Raw genomic sequence first — 20542 nt, 5'->3', positions numbered from 1 at the left:
ATTTCCACGAGTATCGACGTTCCACATGCAAATATATGGCGGAAATTACGTGTAGACGGCCTCTATCCTCGTCATTGACAGAGGATTCGACACCTTTGAGATGGAGAAGAAGGCAGGCGACTGGCCTTTTCCGTTGACTAATCGCAAATCGCCGAGTAATCTCATTAATGTTGTTCATTGGTGATGCAACTTTCTTTCGTGGTATTACCAGTAACAGTCGTAGTTCACATCCCTGGTCCACGGGAAACCCACAGGTGTATGTGGAGACACATTTTGAAGAAATATTCTTTGTAAATGTGTGTTGTCGTATGAGAGACAGTGAACGGGCCTGTCATGTTACCACACCGTCTTAACGGGAGCCCGTTATCTGAATTTCCTAAAAATGAGCTTCCAAAATTATAGTTAGAGATTCCCTTGGCTACAAGGATAAGTATGTATGTTTCTCCAGCATTATGGGTCCCTGTAAATTATAGTCGTCTGGTAATACGTAACGTAAGCTTAACACTACCTGGAATATGTATCGGTAGAAATGGTCACCACAGAGCCTATTTCATTAACCCTGTGTGACGTCAGGATATGCGTAATAGGATATACGATTGAAGTACAATAACTAGACATCACAGGCTTGATTGCACGTGACAATGACCCAGCAGAGATGCCGTAGCCTTTAGATTCTTGACTGTGGAGATGGCTGAAAGACAAAGTCTTCAAAATAATGTACGCATTAGAGACGAATGAGCGTTTGAATTTTGAATTGTGCTGGCCTTATAAAATACCGCCACGACTGCCTTAGAATAGCTACACGTTATGATGTCAAGAGAATTCGAAAATTCATGCTGATGGAGGTGAAATTTTGATATCCACCTTGAACTTAAACATTCGCCTTTGCTTACTGTACCCTGTCATTATTCGTTTGGGCTGTATTCTAAAAGTCGTATCTTTGTAAGCAATAAAAACTGGACTGGTGTTATACGGAATGTTTTATCCTAGTTAGACTGTACTACCACGTCTACAGTATTTATTATGTCTCCATAAACACCACGAATTACTATGTTACTAGATGTGTTGGGTGAAATATAGCAATTCAGTTGTTACCTTTATCTGGAAAGTAGTTCTACCCATGAGTCCTTTTTGAATCTGTGTGTGATTCGTTGTTCTAAGTAATTTATAAGACTGTGCCATCATAATTAATTTTTCGATGTTGAATCTTCAACTATATGACATCCATAGGTGTTGAATATAAGAAGACTGCACTTCCAATTACTAAAACGACCAACTTCTGATTCATTTCCTCCTATCTCCATATCTGAAAAAGTTTGTAGCCAGAAAACGAAATGACTCGAAAAATGTGGAATTCCACTGACTTAAAAGGTTGCTTCTTTGATGTTTACCAATCGCTCATAGGTTACATGACATCCCAGACACTATTCATGCACTCTGTTTTACGTCAGGATATGCGTGAGAGAATATACGATTGAAGTACAATTACTCGACACCACAGGCTGGAGTTTACGTCACAATGATTCGGCAGAGATAATTGAGCGAGGTCGAGCGAGTTCTATAGGATGAACTTAAATAAATGAATGGAACGAATAGAAATGAAATCAAATAAGTGCGCTTATATTAAATGGTATCAATGAAATCCGGTTTGAAAATCTCAATCAGCAGTATAATTAATATGACGTGACAAATAAAAATTTGTGACAAAGAGTGATATGGAACTGGATCAGCTACTTATTGCAAACAGTTGATTTAACCAATTTTTCCATGTGAATGACCTGTAGGAACGAATGAAATATTTGGCGGCACTTTTCAGTTTTCCTCCTATTTTACTGAATAAACGAACAGAAGCTCTCCCTCCGCTAATGGCACTGGGCAAACATCTCCGAAGTAAGAACCTCTGGTTGTGTGCTCGAAAAACGGAGAGAAAACTTAAGTGACACTGAATGTTGAGGTCGTTCCAGAGGTACACTAAAAATCGTCTTCCTTTTAGACAAAAATTTTACTGTCATTAGGTTGAATTTCTTCATATTTCAAAACTGAAATCGCTCAATTCTCTGAAACTTAAAGTTCCCGTCTTTATCTTTTTAACATTTTTATCGTCTCTACAGATTTCTTGAAGAAAGTGTAATTATACTATAAAGAAAGTTATTCTTGTGTTGGCCATCTACTTCCAGAGTGTTAAACAAACCAATAGTTTGGTAATTATGTACCCAAAACGATTAATTCTGATTGCTTGTTCGGGAAAATAGAAAGAATTTTCCGTCTTACTGGTTGAGGCAGCTGCCCGTGCTAAACAGGAGACTCCACTTCGAATCTCAGTACCGCAATACCCACCACATTTTAGGTTAGACATTTAAAAGCGGAGAACCACTCTATTATACGAATCAAACGTCAGAGAAATTTCTCAATTACAGCAGAGGTCGTTATGATGACAGTGTTTGTGAATCTATGTCAAACTGTTAAGGCGACACAAGGCAAAAAACATTCACAGAACTGTGTATTTATGAGAAGTGACGCATTTTGGAGCGTTAGGTGATTCGGATGATTTCAGTGCGTATGAACGTAATGCCGTCAGGCTTCCTGCAGTTTTTTTAAAAATAGTTTGTGCTGCGTCTTTCTTTGGCGATCTCTGGGTGTACTCTTCATCCCAAAACTTTAGATTTAACTGTTGAATCTAAGATTTTCCAAATTCAGAGGCGCCTGAAAACGGGGCTATTGTTCTGAGCCACGTCGTTTCCAGTAACTACAAATTGTCGTGGCAGGCTTTAGTCTTTAGAAGAGTACTGCCGAGGGGAACCTTGTCAGATCTTGTACGGAACAGACAGGATTCAGTTCACACGGTTGTGCAATTAGTCTTTGGAGGACTGGGTAAAGGATTTTATACAGGGGTGAAACACAATACGTGATACAGAACTCGTGCTGGTTTGATGGCCTGAAACGATTTCACCGGATCTGATTCAGGTTCGTCAGCTCTGGTTGACAGAACACTGAAGATAGATGCTTGTGGAAACGTTTTGCACACATGCGTCCGTTCCACAGTATACCTGTAACTTTGAATTGCAAATTTTTTGTACTGTCGTGATAATGCTCCTGCCTTAAAAGCGATTATGAATGACTTGTTGGCCTGACATACCCAATGCTCCTACTTCATTAAAATAGATTGCTTCGTTAAAAAATCTGGATACAATTATTCTGCTGAAATAAATGGAAACTTATTCCTCCTTTGGGTTGGAAAATTTAGTGTGAAGCCATCTTTGAATATTAAACGCTGTAACAGTCCCGACCTGCACACTTCCAGCGTACTCGTTGCATGGCACCACATTTTTACTAGCGAACCATAGCTGCAGTAAAGTTCTTCATAATCATGTAATAACATTAAATTTTTTCTGGGAGGCAAATCAGAAAGCAAAAGTGTCGTTAAAACTGTGCTTGAGAGGACTGCAATAAGCGATTGCTATTCCAATCGCTTCATGAGGAAAAGAAAAAAAAGGGGAAACATAACCTAAAATTCGTAGACGCAGACAACAGAGAAGAACAATTTATTTTTAGGTAATATTTCCTAACGGGTTGTCAGGGCAGTGACACACTCTTTCCATGTAACATACGTTCTTTATTTTGCATTGTCTGTATTTTAATAACTAATTATGTCCACTATGCTACATATTTTACCCATTCTTTGTTTTATGAGCATTCCTTCTGGTAAGGCGTGTTAGATTTTTTTCCCTTCTTTTTTAGCAGGAGAGACTGACTCCTGTCGCAATTAAGCGTCAAAAAAATTTGATGGTGAAGTTGAAAATTTGTGCCGGAGTAGAACTCGAACCTGGATCTCCCACTTAACGCAAACGGTTGCTTAAACCATCTCGACTAACTGGACCGCTTTGTGTCTGGCCCATATTCTCAACTTGCCACAAAGTAGCAGCGTCCACTGTATATTCACCTACTTGCATACAGCGAGACCCGTATTCCTGCAAGAGGCATGGACCCAGTTGGACTTCTGCACTGGAGTCATGCCTACAGATATACTATGCATTCAAATGAGGTGGTTAAAGTCACTGGATACCTCCAAGTATCGTGTCGGACCTCCTTTTACCCGGCATAGTGCAGTAACTCGATGTTGCATGGACTCAACAAGTTACTGGAAGTCCGTTGCAGAAATATTGAACCATGCTGCCTTCCATAGTCGTCCATAATTGCGAAAGTGTTGCTGCTGCAGGATTTTGTGCACGAACTGACCTCTCCATTATGCCCCCTAAATGTTCGATGGGATTCATGTAGGACGATCTCTGTGGATACAACATTCGATCGAATTGTCCAAAGTGTTCCTCAGTCCAATCGCGAACAATTGTGGCCTGGTGGCAAGGCGCATTGTTAACCAGAAAAAATCCATTGTTTTGTGGGAACATGACGTCTATGAATGGCTGCAAATGGTCAATGATCGATTCAGTTGGACTAGTGGACCCAGTACATTCCATATAAACACCGTCACACCATTATGAATCCAACACTCGAATCCTGGTTCAAATGGTTCAAATGGCTCTGAGAACTATGGGACTTAACGTCTGAGGTCATCAGTCTCCTAGAACTTAGAACTAATTAAACCTAACTAACCTAAGGACATCACACACATCCATGCCCGAGGCAGGATTCGAACCTGCGACCGTAGCGGTCGTGCGGTTCCAGACTGTAGCGCCTAGAACTGCTTGGCCATTCCAGCCGGCCTCGAATCCTGCAACGGCTCTTACCATCTAAAAATGGGACTCATCCGACTACGCCACGGTTTTCCAGTCGTCTAGGGTCGAACTGATATTGTCACGATCCTAAGAGAGACGCTGCAGGTGATACCGTGCTGTTAGCAAAGGCACTCGAATCGGTCGCCTGGTGCCATAGACCATTAGCTCCGAAGTTCACCGCACTATCCTCATGGATACGTTCCCCGTACGTCCCACATTGATTTCTGCGGTTATTTCATGTGGTGTTGATTGCCCATTAACACTGAAATCTCTACGCAAACGCCGCTGCTCTCGGTCGTTAGGTGAAGACCATCAGCCACTGGCTTGTCCGTGGTGTAAGGTAATGCTTGACATTTGGTACTCACGGTACATTCTTGACACTGTGGACCTCAGAATCCTGGATTCTTTAACGGTTTACTAAATAGAATATCCCATGTGTCTTGCTCCAGCCATCATTCCACGATCAAAGTCTATTAATTCCTGTTGTGCACCATAATCACATCTGACTTTTTTTACATGAACCACCCGATACCCCCGCCAACACACAGCCATTTTACCTTTTTACTAGCACCATATGTGTATCTGCATATCTCTATCCCATGACTTTTATCAGGTCTGAGTATGTGTTTGGTGACTCTTCTATCTGAAACGTCTGGCTGGCCCAGAAGGTTAAGGCAACTGCTCGCGCTAAGTGGAAGATCCAGGTTAAAGTCTTGGTTTGGCCAAATTTTCAACTTTTGCCATCGAATTATTCTGATGCCCGGCTGTGGCTGGAATCAGTCTCTCCTTCGAAATTTGATGTTTACTGCCACTGTTTCAAACAACGATGTGGTGACTGTTCTGTCGGACATGTCCAACACAACTGATGCCACATATATATACAGGGTGTTTCAGAAATGGTGGTCAAAAATTCATACATGGAAAAGTACAGGCCAAAAGTAGATAAAAACCCCAAATAAACATGGGTCCAACTCGCTTTATTTGTTCATGAGACTTAGAAAATATTAGATACAGGCTCCCAGGTAGATGCTATTTTTCTTGACTTCCGGAAGGCGTTCGATACAGTTCCGCACTGTCGCCTGATAAACAAAGTAAGAGCCTACGGAATATCAGACCAGCTGTGTGTCTGGATTGAAGAGTTTATAGCAAACAGAACACAGCATGTTGTTATCAACGGAGAGACGTCTACAGACGTTAAAGTAACCTCTGGCTTGCCACAGGGGAGTGTTATGGGAGCATTGCTTTTCACAATATATATAAATGACCTAGTAGATAGTGTCGGAAGTTCCATGCGGCTTTTCGCGGATGATGCTGTAGTATACAGAGAAGTTGCAGCATTAGAAAGTTGTAGCGAAATGCAGGAAGATCTGCAGCGGATAGGCACTTGGTGCAGGGAGTGGCAACTGACCATTAACATAGACAAATGTAATGTATTGCGAATACATAGAAAGAAGGATCCTTTATTGTATGATTATATGATAGCGGAACAAACACTGGTAGCAGTTACTTCTGTAAAATATCTGGAAGTATGCGTGCGGAACGATTTGAAGTGGAATGATCATATAAAATTAATTGTTGGTAAGGCGGGTACCAGGTTGAGATTCAGTGGGAGAGTCCTTAGAAAATGTAGTCCATCAACAAAGGAGGTGGCTTACAAAACACTCGTTCGACCTATACTTGAGTATTGCTCATCAGTGTGGGATCCGTACCAGATCGGGTTGACGGAGGAGATAGAGAAGATCCAAAGAAGAGCGGCGCGTTTCGTCACAGGGTTATTTGGTAAGCGTGATAGCGTTACGGAGATGTTTAACAAACTCAAGTGGCAGACTCTGCAAGAGAGGCGCTCTGCATCGAGGTGTAGCTTGCTCGCCAGGTTTCGAGAGGGTACGTTTCTGGATGAGGTATCGAATATATTGCTTCCCCCTACTTATACCTCCCGAGGAGATCACGAATGTAAAATTAAAGAGATTAGACCGCGCACAGAGGCTTTCAGACAGTCGTTCTTCCCGCGAACCATACGCGACTGGAACAGGAAAGGGAGGTAATGACAGTGGCACGTAAAGTGCCCTCCGCCACACACCGTCGGGTGGCTTGCGGATTATAAATGTAGATGTAGATGTAGATCAACCGTTGTCGAGAGCCAATACATTTTTTGTTCCGGTTCGTCAGTATCTAGGAACACATGGCATCAGTAAAGGTTAAAGAACGTGTTCGATATGTTGTCCGTGCGTACGAATACAACACTGAACTCGTCTCTAAAATGAGTTACGAATCCTCTGAGGCTGTCTTGGGGAATGCTGTAAATTCTGGAAGGCTGCTTCAATCCACATGCGTATTTCCTCAAGAGAGTTGACCTTGGTAGCGTAGACCAGGCTTTTGACATGATACCACACACAGCAATCGATGTGATTCAAGTTCGAAACCGTGGAGGTCATGGCACAAGCCCTCCACTACACTAGTTCAGCTATGTCCGAGTTAAAAGCCGGCGCACTCGTAAATGAAAATGTGCTGGAGCACCGTCAGTCAGAACCACTTGTTCAGGCGTTGGTCCAGTGGGACGTCATCATGTAAATCTGGAAGCACAGTCCGCTGAAACCTCATGTACTAGTGTCCGCCCCCGGTAGCTGAGAAGTCAGCGCGACAATGTCAATCCTAAGGGCTTGGGTTCGATTCCCGGCTGGGTCGGAGATCTTCTCCGCTCATGAACTGGGAATTGTGTTGTTCTAATCATCATCATTTCATCCCCATCGATGGGCAAGTCGCCGAAGTAGCGTGCACCCGACGGGAGGCCCTAGTCACACGACATTTAACTGTCCGGTTAGTCTCTTTGGTAGGAAGAGTGGTCTCCCATCAGTTCTGCCCAGACGTTCAACGAATAACGCTGCTAATGTCGTGATACGTGTGTTGCATGAGGATTGACATCGACCCATATGTGACAGTAATGGTAGTTAAAAGTACAGTCACTGGCCCAGATGTGGCAGTTATGGTAATTAAAAGTACAGTCACAGGTAAATCTAGCCCCATTACGTGAACAGAATACTGCTTACAAACAGAGGATTAAGGGTACACCCCACTGGCATAAATTCTCTGGCGGGAGTGAAGTGTGCATTGTTGTGGGCTTGCACTCGCTGTAGGTGATATGGATAGAGTACTTTCCGATGTAAAATCTGCCACACACTGCTATAACTCAGGACATGCTCTTGGGTAGAAATCCTCCTTGCTGAAGTACTCGGACGTTCGTGTACAATGCGTAACACCCTTTCCTCAACATCGGTTTTTGCGGACCTTCGTCGTACGTGGTATACGAAACTCCGTGTTTCTCTATGGCGCTGATTAACCGACGAAATGTACGCCTGTTGGGCTGCCTGCGGAGAGGAAAAGCTTATTCATATAGTCGTGCAGCCTCAAGGGCACTGCCATTCGCTTTGCCATAGATGAAGTGCATGTCAGCGTGCTCTTCATTGGTGTAATCTCTGTCCATCGTACCTTCACGTTCGTAACTGATTGTGAGGCCGGTACGACACAGTGCACGGAGGGGGATAGGGAAGTAGTTGCGCATACGTACCTAAACAGATAATCGATCCCAAAACCTTGATATACCAACGTAAATACCGCGGTATCCAGGGGCGTTTACGTTTGGTTCCCAACTCAAATTGCCGGCGGGGTGGCCGAGCGGTTCTAGGCGCTACAGTCTGGAATCGCGCGACCGCTACGGTCGCAGGTTCGAATCCTGCCTCGGGCATGGATGTGTGTGATGTCCTTAGATTAGTTAGGTTTAAGAAGTTTGAAGTTCTAGGGGACTGATGACCTCAGAAGTTAAGTCCCATAGTGCTCAAAGCCATTTTTGAACCCAACTCAAATTAATGCGATATCTCGGCAACGTCTCATCTGCTGACCCATGCTTACTGTAGCTTTTTAGCTGCTTTTGGTCTGTACCTTCCATGTGTGGATTATTGACCATCATTTCTGAAACACACTGTATAGTATAACTTGTTTTGCTTTGGACAATCCTTTGTTCTTGCGGCTATTTCTTTTTCGCTACTTTAGTAAGAAACTATTCACTGTGAACGTCCATATTTGTTGAATTATTGGTCTTACTGACATATCCCTCTTAACACGATTGTATGAAGACTCGCCAGCTGTAGCTTGCAAGCTATGAATAGGCTTCAGCTGTCGTAAGTCGCCTCCCCTACCGTGCGGCGACCGTTCACAACGTATCTCCTACCACTACCGTTGTCCCCTCCCCTGCCGCGACTGCTGCGCAGCTAGGGTACCAAGATATTACGTGCGCCTTCTACGCTCTGTTAGTCGCAAGGTAGCGTCTTCTAACGAACAGTAACGGGCGTGTGCAAAACAGTGACCACATAATGTGCCTTAAGCTGTCGGCACACGGACCGTGCATCCGAACGTTGAGCGTTGAGCGTGCCGAGTTTCTGACGTCATAGCGTGGAGCAGCACGTTCGGGAGTCTTTCCGAACGTGCAGAGCAATATCTGGCATGTCAGATATACTGAGCGTGCATCTGAGCGTTGGCCAATGAGGTGGCACAACGCCACCTACGTCACAAGCACGCCGTCTGCCTTCAGTACAGAGTTGTAAGACGCCATATTGGCATTCATTTCAAGCTTGTATGTGCATATGCCATTTCTGAGCACCAGCAAATTGAGAATCACTGGAAAACTCGTTGTTAACTGTGTGATTCGTACCAATAAAATAATGAGAAAAATCATAATCGTGGCAAAAGAATTATGGTTACTTGCGTGTTATGAGAGTGGGCTATTTGAAGGCAGCGACACACTGAAGTTCCTCCCAAAACGCATTGTTCTTGGTCAATTTGTTATAATTAAATTTCAGTTAGTAACATATCTACGACTAAGCTTTTCAGCAAGAGTAAAATAATATGATTACATACACTCCTGGAAATTGAAATAAGAACACCGTGAATTCATTGTCCCAGGAAGGGGAAACTTTATTGACACATTCCTGGGGTCAGATACATCACATGATCACACTGACAGAACCACAGGCACATAGACACAGGCAACAGAGCATGCACAATGTCGGCACTAGTACAGTGTATATCCACCTTTCGCAGCAATGCAGGCTGCTATTCTCCCATGGAGACGATCGTAGAGATGCTGCATGTAGTCCTGTGGAACGGCATACCATGCCATTTCCACCTGGCGCCTCAGTTGGACCAGCGTTCGTGCTGGACGTGCAGACCGCGTGAGACGACGCTTCATCCAGTCCCAAACATGCTCAATGGGGGACAGATCCGGAGATCTTGCTGGCCAGGGTAGTTGACTTACACCTTCTAGAGCACGTTGGGTGGCACGGGATACATGCGGACGTGCATTGTCCTGTTGGAACAGCAAGTTCCGTTGCCGGTCTAGGAATGGTAGAACGATGGGTTCGATGACGGTTTGGATGTACCGTGCACTATTCAGTGTCCCCTCGACGATCACCAGTGGCGTACGGCCAGTGTAGGAGATCGCTTCCCACACCATGATGCCGGGTGTTGGCCCTGTGTGCCTCGGTCGTATGCAGTCCTGATTGTGGCGCTCACCTGCACAGCGCCAAACACGCATACGACCATCATTGGCACCAAGGCAGAAGCGACTCTCATCGCTGAAGACGACACGTCTCCATTCGTCCCTCCATTCACGCCTGTCGCGACACCACTGGAGGCGGGCTGCACGATGTTGGGGCGTGAGCGGAAGACGGCCTAACGGTGTGCGGGACCGTAGCCCAGCTTCATGGAGACGGTTGCGAATGGTCCTCGCCGATACCCCAGGAGCAACAGTGTCCCTAATTTGCTGGGAAGTGGCGGTGCGGTCCCCTACGGCACTGCGTAGGATCCTACGGTCTTGGCGTGCATCCGTGCGTCGCTGCGGTCCGGTCCCAGGTCGACGGGCACGTGCACCTTCCGCCGACCACTGGCGACAACATCGATGTACTGTGGAGACCTCACGCCCCACGTGTTGAGCAATTCGGCGGTACGTCCACCCGGCCTCCCGCATGCCCACTATACGCCCTCGCTCAAAGTCCGTCAACTGCACATACGGTTCACGTCCACGCTGTCGCGGCATGCTACCAGTGTTAAAGACTGCGATGGAGCTCCGTACGCCACGGCAAACTGGCTGACACTGACGGCGACGGTGCACAAATGCTGCGCAGCTAGCGCCATTCGACGGCCAACACCGCGGTTCCTGGTGTGTCCGCTGTGCCGTGCGTGTGATCATTGCTTGTACAGCCCTCTCGCAGTGTCCGGAGCAAGTATGGTGGGTCTGACACACCGGTGTCAATGTGTTCTTTTTTCCATTTCCAGGAGTGTATGTAAGTAGGCTGTTTAGGTTTTCTTATTGGTAACGCCACGTAGCACTCTGTATGAAAATCACTGGCTGTGCTGTGTGCAGTCTGTGGCTGGGTGGCATTGTTGTAATATTCGCCATTGTAGCGTTGGGCAGTTGGCTGTTAACAGCGCGTAGCGTTGCGCAGTTGGAGGTGAGCCGCCAGCAGTGGTGGATGTGGGGAGTGAGATGGCGGAGTTTTGAGAGCGGATGATATGGACAGAGACAGTAAATTTGTAAGACTGGATGTCATGAACTGCTATATATATTATGAATTTTGTACACTATTATGGTAAATACATCGTTTGTTCTCTATCAAAATCTTTCTTTTGCTAACTATGCCTATCAGTAGTTAGTGCTTTCAGTAGTTTGAATCTTTTATTTAGCTGGTAGTAGTGGCGCTCGCTGTACTGCAGTAGTTCGAGTAATGAAGATTTTTGTGAGGTAAGTGATTCATGAAGGGTATAGGTTAATGTTAGTCAGGGCCATTCTTTTGTAGGGATTACTGAAAGACAGATTGCGTTGCGCTAAAAAATATTGTGTGTCAGTTTAAGCACAGTCGTGTATAATTTTTCTAAGGGGACGTTTCAGATGCTATAGGTGTGTTGTTGGTTTAGCGTAATGCGTAGCGTCGCTGTCCTGTACTGACTTGTCTGTTGGGGCCATGGTTCGCGTCTTGACGCTTCTGAATTTTTTCCCCTAACATTCGCGTTTTTATTAGGTTCTGATACTTTATTATTAGTTTAATATAAGTGCACCTTTCTTCGAGGGGTGACTTTATTCGATTGGTTTAATCTACAGGACAGCTTGCGCTAGTGGTATGAAGATATTTTGCTCCTTTTACTTTTACGCTTCGTAATTCACATGCTACAAAGATTCTGCTACTGGGTAGGAACAGTGATCAAGTAAGACTGACCTTGGGGTTTTACTAAAATGTGGGAATGATGAAATAATGTTTATCTTATGCGGAGAAGTATTACAAATTTGTACCGCACTGTTTGTAATGTAACTTTTATAAGCCTGTGTCTATTGATTGGGCATGGTACTTTCCTTTTCGTGGACGATGGAAGAAATGTGCGTTTTAATAGAGCTAACGTGGGAATGTTACGCGCGACCGTTGAGTAAACAGTGTGGTTTAATAACTAGAAACATCCCTCGACTGCCGCTGGAGTGCGTTGCGATCGCGTATACCACGTAGGGGCTTACGTACCGTATGCACAGGTCGCATCGTTCCTGAGTGTTCAGCAGCACGTTGACCTTGGCACGCTGAACGTTAACAGTCGACAGCACGGTCCGTGTGCCGACGGCTTTAAGACCTAACGTGGCAATCCACAGGAGCTAGCCTGTGGTTATAACGTGTCGCCCTCGGCCAGCGTCCGCTGGCAGGTCAGACGCAGCCCCCGCTGCTAGCCGCCCCGTGCCCCCTGTTGGCCGCGCAGTGCTTTTTAATGAGACGGCCCTAGCTGGTCCGACCGGCCGCCCACGCCAGGGGCAGCGCCCTCGCCACCCTGCGTTTGAAGCCCCGCTGCTCTTTTATGGGAAAGAAATTGGCAAAGCGGAGATTATAGAGCGAGCGCGGACGGCGGCCTGCTGCCTCAAAGCGGAATTAAAAGGGAAGTTTGCGTTCACGTCCCGCCAGCAGCGCCGGGACACGGGCTAGCGAACTCTTTTATAATCTTAGCGCCGGAGCGCCCGTGTGGCGCTCCTTGCGTTCACGATCACCGATTTTGTTTTTCGGATGGAAGTGGTCGGATGGAGTTAGTATTTTACCGACGTCGGGTTCGTTGTGTGCTTTCAGATTTACGTATGTAGAGCGGGGGGAAAAGTTTCTGTGAAAGGCTCCCTCGCAATATATATTTGGTTCTGGAGCAGTATTTAATCCGCTAATGGAGCCGACCCCATCTGCGTCAGCGTTTGGGAGAATGCCTGTTAAATATCAACGGCTTGGCCGCATTGCTATCCCCACAAACGCACAGTTGTAAGTCTCCTGTGACCGATGGTTCCTGAACCGCGTACTCATTTCCTTATCACTTCAGTTGACTTAGCTGAGAGTACGTGGTAAAACAAAGCAAAAATTTTATAACTGCCATTTGCAGGCATTCTTCCTCAGTCCTTCGTTGAAAGCTGTTTACATTATTGATAAAAACAAGTATTATTCATCTTTGTCCAATGAATTTTAGTTTCCTTACACTCAGACATCAAGCACCTAATTGTTTTAGTCTTATTGAGTGATTTACATAGTAAATGAATATCATAATAATTATTTGAGTAACTACAAAGCTTCGGTTGTTAGTCGTTATTTTAGATATTTATCGTTTTGTAGCATCACTGAAGTTAATCTATTACTTCCATTAGTTACAAACTTTTTTTGAGTGCCCATTAACTCTTCTGGTTAGAACTTTGGGAGTCAAACTTCATCGTATAGAAATTATCACTTTGTCCCAGTTTTGGTTAAAGCTTAACTTTTCAATTAACTGTTACACGTCAGTATATTGACTCTAAAATTTCATCTGAACGTTCAAATGAACAGAGTGCGGGTGAAACACTCGAAAATTTTAGAGAGAACTTAATATACAGGGTGTTACAAAAAGGTACGGTCAAACTTTCAGGAAACATTCCTCACACACAAAGAAAGAAAATATGTTATGTGGACATGTGTCCGGAAATGCTTACTTTCCATGTTAGAGCTCATTTTATTACTTCCCTTCAAATCACATTAATCGTGAAATGGAAACACACAGCAACAGAGTGTACCAGCGTGACAGTGACTTCAAACACTTTGTTACAGGAAATGTTCAAAATGTCCTCCGTTAGCGAGGATACATGCATCCACCCACCGTCGCTTGGAATCCCTGATGCGCTGATGCAGCCCTGGAGAATGGCGTATTGTATCACAGCCGTCCACAATACGAGCACGAAGAGTCTTTACATTTGGTACCGGGGTTGCGTAGACAAGAGCTTTCAAATGCCCCCATAAATGAAAATCAAGAGGGTTGAGGTCAGGAGAGCGTGGAGGCCATGGAATTGGTCCGCCTCTACCAATCCACCGGTCACCGAATCTGTTGTTGAGAAGCGTACGAACACTTGGTCTGAAATGTGCAGGAGCTCCGTCGTGCATGAAACACATGTTGTGTCGTACTCGTAAAGGCACATGTTCTAGCAGCACTGGTAGAGTATCCCGTATGAAATCATGATAACGTGCTCCATTGAATAGAGGAAGTACCGTACATACTGACGAAACTAAAATGAGCTCTAACATGGAAATTAAGCGTTTCCGGACACATGTCCACATAAAATCTTTTCTTTATTTGTGTGTGAGGAATGTTTCCTGACAGTTTGGCCGTACCTTTTTGTAACACCCTGTGTAGTTGTACAAGTCCAGATATTTTTATTGACGATTGATGACAATATTTATTTCATTTACAGTCTAACAATAATTACAGCTATTAGAAATAATATGTTTTTAGGTTGGTTTGTACCTTCAAGTAAGCAGTGCACAAGTAAGACATTTGTGTTTACTTTCCCCTGGGCAGACAGCAGGTCAGGTATTGGAGTGTAGACGTGTGGCTGCAAAATGGAAAGACTATACTGACAGGCGTATTTCACTTCGCGATTCCGTTACGACCATGAAGAAAATACTGCGTAATTAATTATGTGATGAGTTAGTAGGAACACTGTTAGACACATTGAGAAAACAAGATACACACTGAAGTGGATAGATATTAAGGAAGTAATGATCACATTAGCTGTACCTATACACGTGATATCCTACGTATTGAATGTAAATAGAGCAAGGATGTTCTTATGCTTTGCCTTTTCTCGTTTCTCTGCGGAGTCGGCATCATTTGGCAATTTAGAGGCGGTTGGTAATCGGATGCCCTTCATAACGCCACCACTCCCCTGGGACGGAATCTGTACACGTCTGCGTCTAGAATAAATCTGACGCTCAAGTGTGCGAAAGTGTTTTAAAGGTTTGCGTACAGTGAATCTAAGACGGATCGTGGTATTTACATAGCGTTCGTTGGGAAACCGCGTAAAAAAGACATCCTGGCCAATCACCTCACCAGCCTTCGTAGTTAATCCATGAGGCGTATTCAGTCTGCAGTAGGCTCGCTTCCCGCAAACCCGAAAGTGGTACGATAATTCGCTCGGTTGTACGGACTGTTCGGAAGTAGGTGGAAGATGTACGACACCAAAACAAAACGGGTAACCTTGTTAAAAAGGTAATCAATCATAAACCAGTGGGGAAAACAGACGTAAGTCGACTGAGGAACAGGTGGCTTGAGTGAAGATGTAACAGACTGTAGGCCTACTCTATGAACTGAAGAAAAATAAGAAGAAGAAGAAGACTGCAGTGGAAAAGAATCAATTAAGGTTTCAGATACCATCCCGAGTGTTTTATGTTGTGACCAGACGAAACTACTTTTGTCCGGCCAAAACTATGAGATCTTTGATTGTTCTGAAAGAATGCTCGTCGAACTATAACACATGCAATAATAGACCACTTTATTACGTAAATGAATAAATGGTTTACTAAACTTTGCCAAACTTCTCTGCCACAGGATTGCTCGTAAATTTACAACTCTCATTGTCTATCACTTGATACACTAAGTAACAAACTGTTCTCCTGAGGTACAGTGTTCGACGTTTACGACAGCAGAAGTTCATCTGAACGTTAATAACTCGTTAGCCCTGCACTGTGCTGCTAAGTGCTGTAGCTGAGATCAAGAAATGGGCTGAACTCTGTCATACTCGACAGTATATTCAGTTTTGTAAAGTGCACATGCTGTGCTGTCGGGAAATCGTTATGGTTGAAAATGAACACAGTATGTATGTCGTGATCACAGTGTAGATATTTTTATTTTCCCAGATAGGCATAGTGTTGTAGGTAAGCTTGTGAGAGTCATGTTCACCACCAACATGCATGGATTATACAAAGATTTTATCACGTGCATCCATTTTATCAATTCGACCCGCCAAGGTAGACGAGAGCCCTAACGCGCTGCTTCCTGGACTCGGATAGGCGCGCCGGCCCCGGACCGAATCCGCCCAGCGGATTAACGACGAGGGCCGGTGTGCCGGCCAGCCTGGATGTCGTTGTTAGGCGGTTTCCCACATCCCGCTAGGTGAATACCGGGCTGGTCCCCACGTTCCGCCTCAGTTACACGCGTCGCAGACATTTGAAACACGTTCGCACTATTTCACTATTTACACTAGATGCAGACAGCTGGGGTAAACTGATTGCAGCATTAGAAAATTGCAGCGAAATGCAGGAAGATGGTTCAAATGGCTCTGAGCACTATGGGACTCAACATCTGAGGTCATAAGTCCCCTAGAACTTAGAACTACTTAAACCTAACTAACCTAAGGACATCACACACACCCATGCCCGAGGCAGGATTCGAACCTGCGACTGTAGCAGTCCCGCGGTTCCGGACTGCAGCGCCAGAACCGCTAGACCACCGCGGCCGGCAAATGCAGGAAGATCTACAGCGTATAGGCACTTGGTGCAGGGAGTGGCAACTGACCCAAACGTAGACAAATGTAATGTATTGCGAATACATAGAAATAAGGACCCCTATTGTATGATAATATGATAGCGGAACAAACACTGGTAGCAGTTACTTCTGTAAAATATCTGGGAAAATGCGTACGGAATGATTTGAAGTGGAATGATAATATAAAATTAATTGTTGGTAAGGTGGGTGCCAGGTTCAGATTCATTGGGAGAGTCCTTAGAAAATGTAGCCCATCAACGAAGGAGGGCCGGCCGGGGTGGCCGAGCGGTTCTAGGCGCTACAGTCTGGAACCGCGAGACCGCTACGGTCGCAGGTTCGAATCCTGCCTCGGGCATGGATGTGTGTGATGTCCTTAGGTTAATTAGGTTTAAGTAGTTCTAAGTTCTAGGGGGCTGATGACCTCAGCAGTTAAGTCCCATAGCGCTCAGAGCCATTTGAACCATTTTAACAAAGGAGGTGGCTTACAAAACACTCGTTCGACCTATACTTGAGTATTGCTCATCAGTGTGGGATCCGTACCAGGTCGGGTTGACAGAGGAGATAGAGAAGATCCAAAGATGACCGGTGGTTTTCGTCACAGGGTTATTTGGTAAGCGTGATAGCGTTACGGAGATGTTTAACAAACTCAAGTGGCAGACTCGGCAAGAGTGGCCCTATGCATCGCGGTGTAGCTTGCTGTCCAGGTTTCGAGAGGGTGCGTTTCTGGATGAGGTATCGAATATATGGCTTCCCCCTACTTATACCTCCCGAGGAGATCACGAATGTAAAATTAGAGAGATTCGAGCGCGCACGGAGGCTTTCCGGCAGTCGTTCTTCCCGCGAACCATACGCGAGTGGAACAGGAAAGGGAGGTAATGACAGTGGCACGTAAAGTGCCGACCGCCGCACACCGTTGGGTGGCTAGCGGAGTATAAATGTAGATGTAGATGTAGATTCCATCCAGGGGGGGGGGGGTAAGGGGTGGCGGCAGGAACGGCATCCGGCCACAACTCGAACTAACCTTGTCAAATCCGTTCTAACCGCGCCGACCCTGCGATCGCTTCGGGACTATGGCGTAAGGGAAAGAAGGAGAGAAAGAAAGAAATCCATTTTATCAATTGGATTTTTATTGTTGTGTTGGCAGAAGAGCCAACACCGTGTTACTAGAGGAGGCCGAAATGCACGCGTTCTAGCTCACGCAGGGTGGCGTGAGGAGGGAAGGACTACACTGACGTGAGGTCTGGAACATGACAAGGAATTTGAATTCAGGAAGCGGACGTAGTTAGTTTGATACTTAACTTTAATCCATTAATGATGAACGTCGCTCTTGACGGTGCATGATTCACAATATTATCTGTTCAGAATACATTCTTGAAGAATATGGCGCCTTGCTAGGTCGTAGCAAATGACGTAACTGAACGCTATGCTAAACTGTCGTTCCTGCAAATGAGAGCTTATGTAGACAGTGAACCATCGCTAGCAAAGTCGGCTGTACAACTGGGGCGAGTGCTAGGGAGTCTCTCTAGACTAGACCTGCCGTGTGACGGCGCTCGGTCTGCAATCACTGATAGTGGCGACACGCGGGTCCGACGTATACTAACGGACCGCGGCCGATTTGAAGGCTACCACCTAGCAAGTGTGGGGTCTGGCGGTGACACCACATTTATCAAGACGTGTAGACATGTGTAGCCTCGCAGGATTAGTCGAGCGGTCTGAGTCGCTGCAGTCATGGACCGTGCGGCTGATCCCGCCGGAGGTTCGAGTCCTCCTTCGGGCTTGGGTGTGTTTGTTTGTCCTTATGATAATTTAGGTTAAGTAGTGTGTAAGCTTAGGGACTGATGACCTTAGCAGTTAAGTCCTATAAGATTTCACACACATTTGAACATTTTTTTATAGACATGTGGAGTGACTTTTAAGCTTTGACTTCATATAATGTAGCACGGTAATTTTACAACAAGTTCCATAAAATCATATGATGGCAAAATATTTTTGGAATCGGTCATCTTCGAACAATGGACGTACTACACTGCTATCGCAGTGTACGAAGTGTTTCCATTTCCGCCTATATTGACCTCTGGTGTGAGGAAGCTGCTGCACTGACAAGGGAACCTCCCCATCGCACCCCCCTCAGATTTAGTTATAAGTTGGCACAGTGGATAGGCCTTGAAAAACTGAACACAGATCAGTCGAGAAAACAGGAAGAAGTTGCGTGGAACTATGGGAAAAAAAATAAGCAAAATATACTAACTGAGTAGTCCGTGCGCAACATACGCAACATCAAGGATAGAATGAGCGCAGCAGCGCAGTGGTCCCGTGGTTAGCGCGAGCAGCTGTTGAACGAGAGGTCATTGGTTCAAGTCTTCCCTCGACTGAAAAGCTTAATTTTTTATTTTCAGGAAATTATTATATGTCCGTCCGTCCGTCCGTCCGTCCGATGCGAGGTAACTGCGCCGTAGTATGGGGACGCTACACCTAAGCAAACATCGAAACACACGTCAGTCGACTACAGCGCAGAGAAGAGAGAGTATTCCTGCTAACGAGCCTCCCTGGCTGGCAGTTGACCGTTCGCTACTTTCGACGAGAGTGCATTAAATACGTGAGATGTATTCCGTGGGCAATATGAGTCCAGCAAATATAGCTCGCGACTTCAATAACAAGGTCAATGAATATTTTCCGAACCGTAAGTTTGCGGTGTGGTCGCAAAACACAGACACTAAACTTATTTCAGTGAACAGAGACGTCAATGAACGAACGGACAGATCATAACTTTGCGAAAACAAAGAAAGTAAACTTTTCACTCGAGGGAAGACTTGAACCAAGGACCTTTCGTTCCGCAGCTGCTCACGCTAACCACGGGACCACGGCGCTCCGGAGCTCACACTATCCTTGATGTTGCCTATCTTGCGCATGGACTACTCAGTTAGTATATTTTTTTTATTTTTTTCATAGTTCCACACAACTACTTCCTGTTTTCTCGATTGATCTGTGTTCAGTTTTTCAAGGCCTATCCACTGTGCCAACTTATAACTAAATCAGATGGGGGTGCGATGGGGAGGTTACCTTGTGAGAGGGAAGGCGTGGTCTTAAAGGGCGCCTCCCATAAATCTTTGCAGACTGCAGTGTGCTCTCGCTAATGACTGTCGTATCGATTCGTATTGTCACTTTTGGTCTTTCTCTGCGATCTCTGGACGAAGCCGCACTTTACATTCTATAATGGTATAATGGAGACAAGAGATCTGTGGAAACGACGGTACTAGCAACCGAGCTTCAGTAAGGGGAAGACTCAATGCAAGTATATTCACTCGAGGGGGAAAAGACTGTATGCGCAGTAAACATTTAATTACTGCCTAGACGTTATCATTTCGTCTCCCCTAGCCCGTTCCCGTACCGCCACAGTAGTTGGTCCTCTTTCCCCTCGTTCCGTCGGTCGGACTCTGCACCGGAAGGTACAGCTCCCCGCCCCCCGCTGGCTGCGCGCGTTATTACAATTGTATACATATTGGCCGGCAGCGACGAGGAGATAACGGGGTTTTAATTAAAGGCTGCCTGAGCGCGCGAGCCAGCGTCAGCGGTGCGAGCGCGGTGCCGCGGGAACGCGATTACGCCCGCGATGAATATAAATGAGTGATTACGCGGATTGGCGGACAGTGTCGGTGCTCGGCGCCGCGTCGTCTGCAGCAGGCAGTCGGGCTAAGTCTGTTACCGCCGGCGAGATTTGCACCGAAATATCTTCGTTAGCCGGCCGGCTTCCTCGGCGGTAGCGAGCACCCTCTGCCACCGACCGCAGACCACACGCATCCCGCCTCGCCTCGCGCCGGAAACGCCCGCTCCTTCTCTTGGGCGCCCGCGAGCTCGCTAAACAAGCAATCGCGGCGGCGGCCTCGTTATTGCTTTCATTAGAATGGTAATAGGCAGAAACTATTTGCTTCGGAGAAGCAGCGGCTGCCGCCCGTTCAGATCGC

This window comes from Schistocerca cancellata, chromosome 8 (genome assembly GCF_023864275.1).
Source record: "Schistocerca cancellata isolate TAMUIC-IGC-003103 chromosome 8, iqSchCanc2.1, whole genome shotgun sequence".
Lineage (NCBI taxonomy): Eukaryota > Metazoa > Arthropoda > Insecta > Orthoptera > Acrididae > Schistocerca > Schistocerca cancellata.
This window is presented reverse-complemented; position numbering follows the sequence as displayed.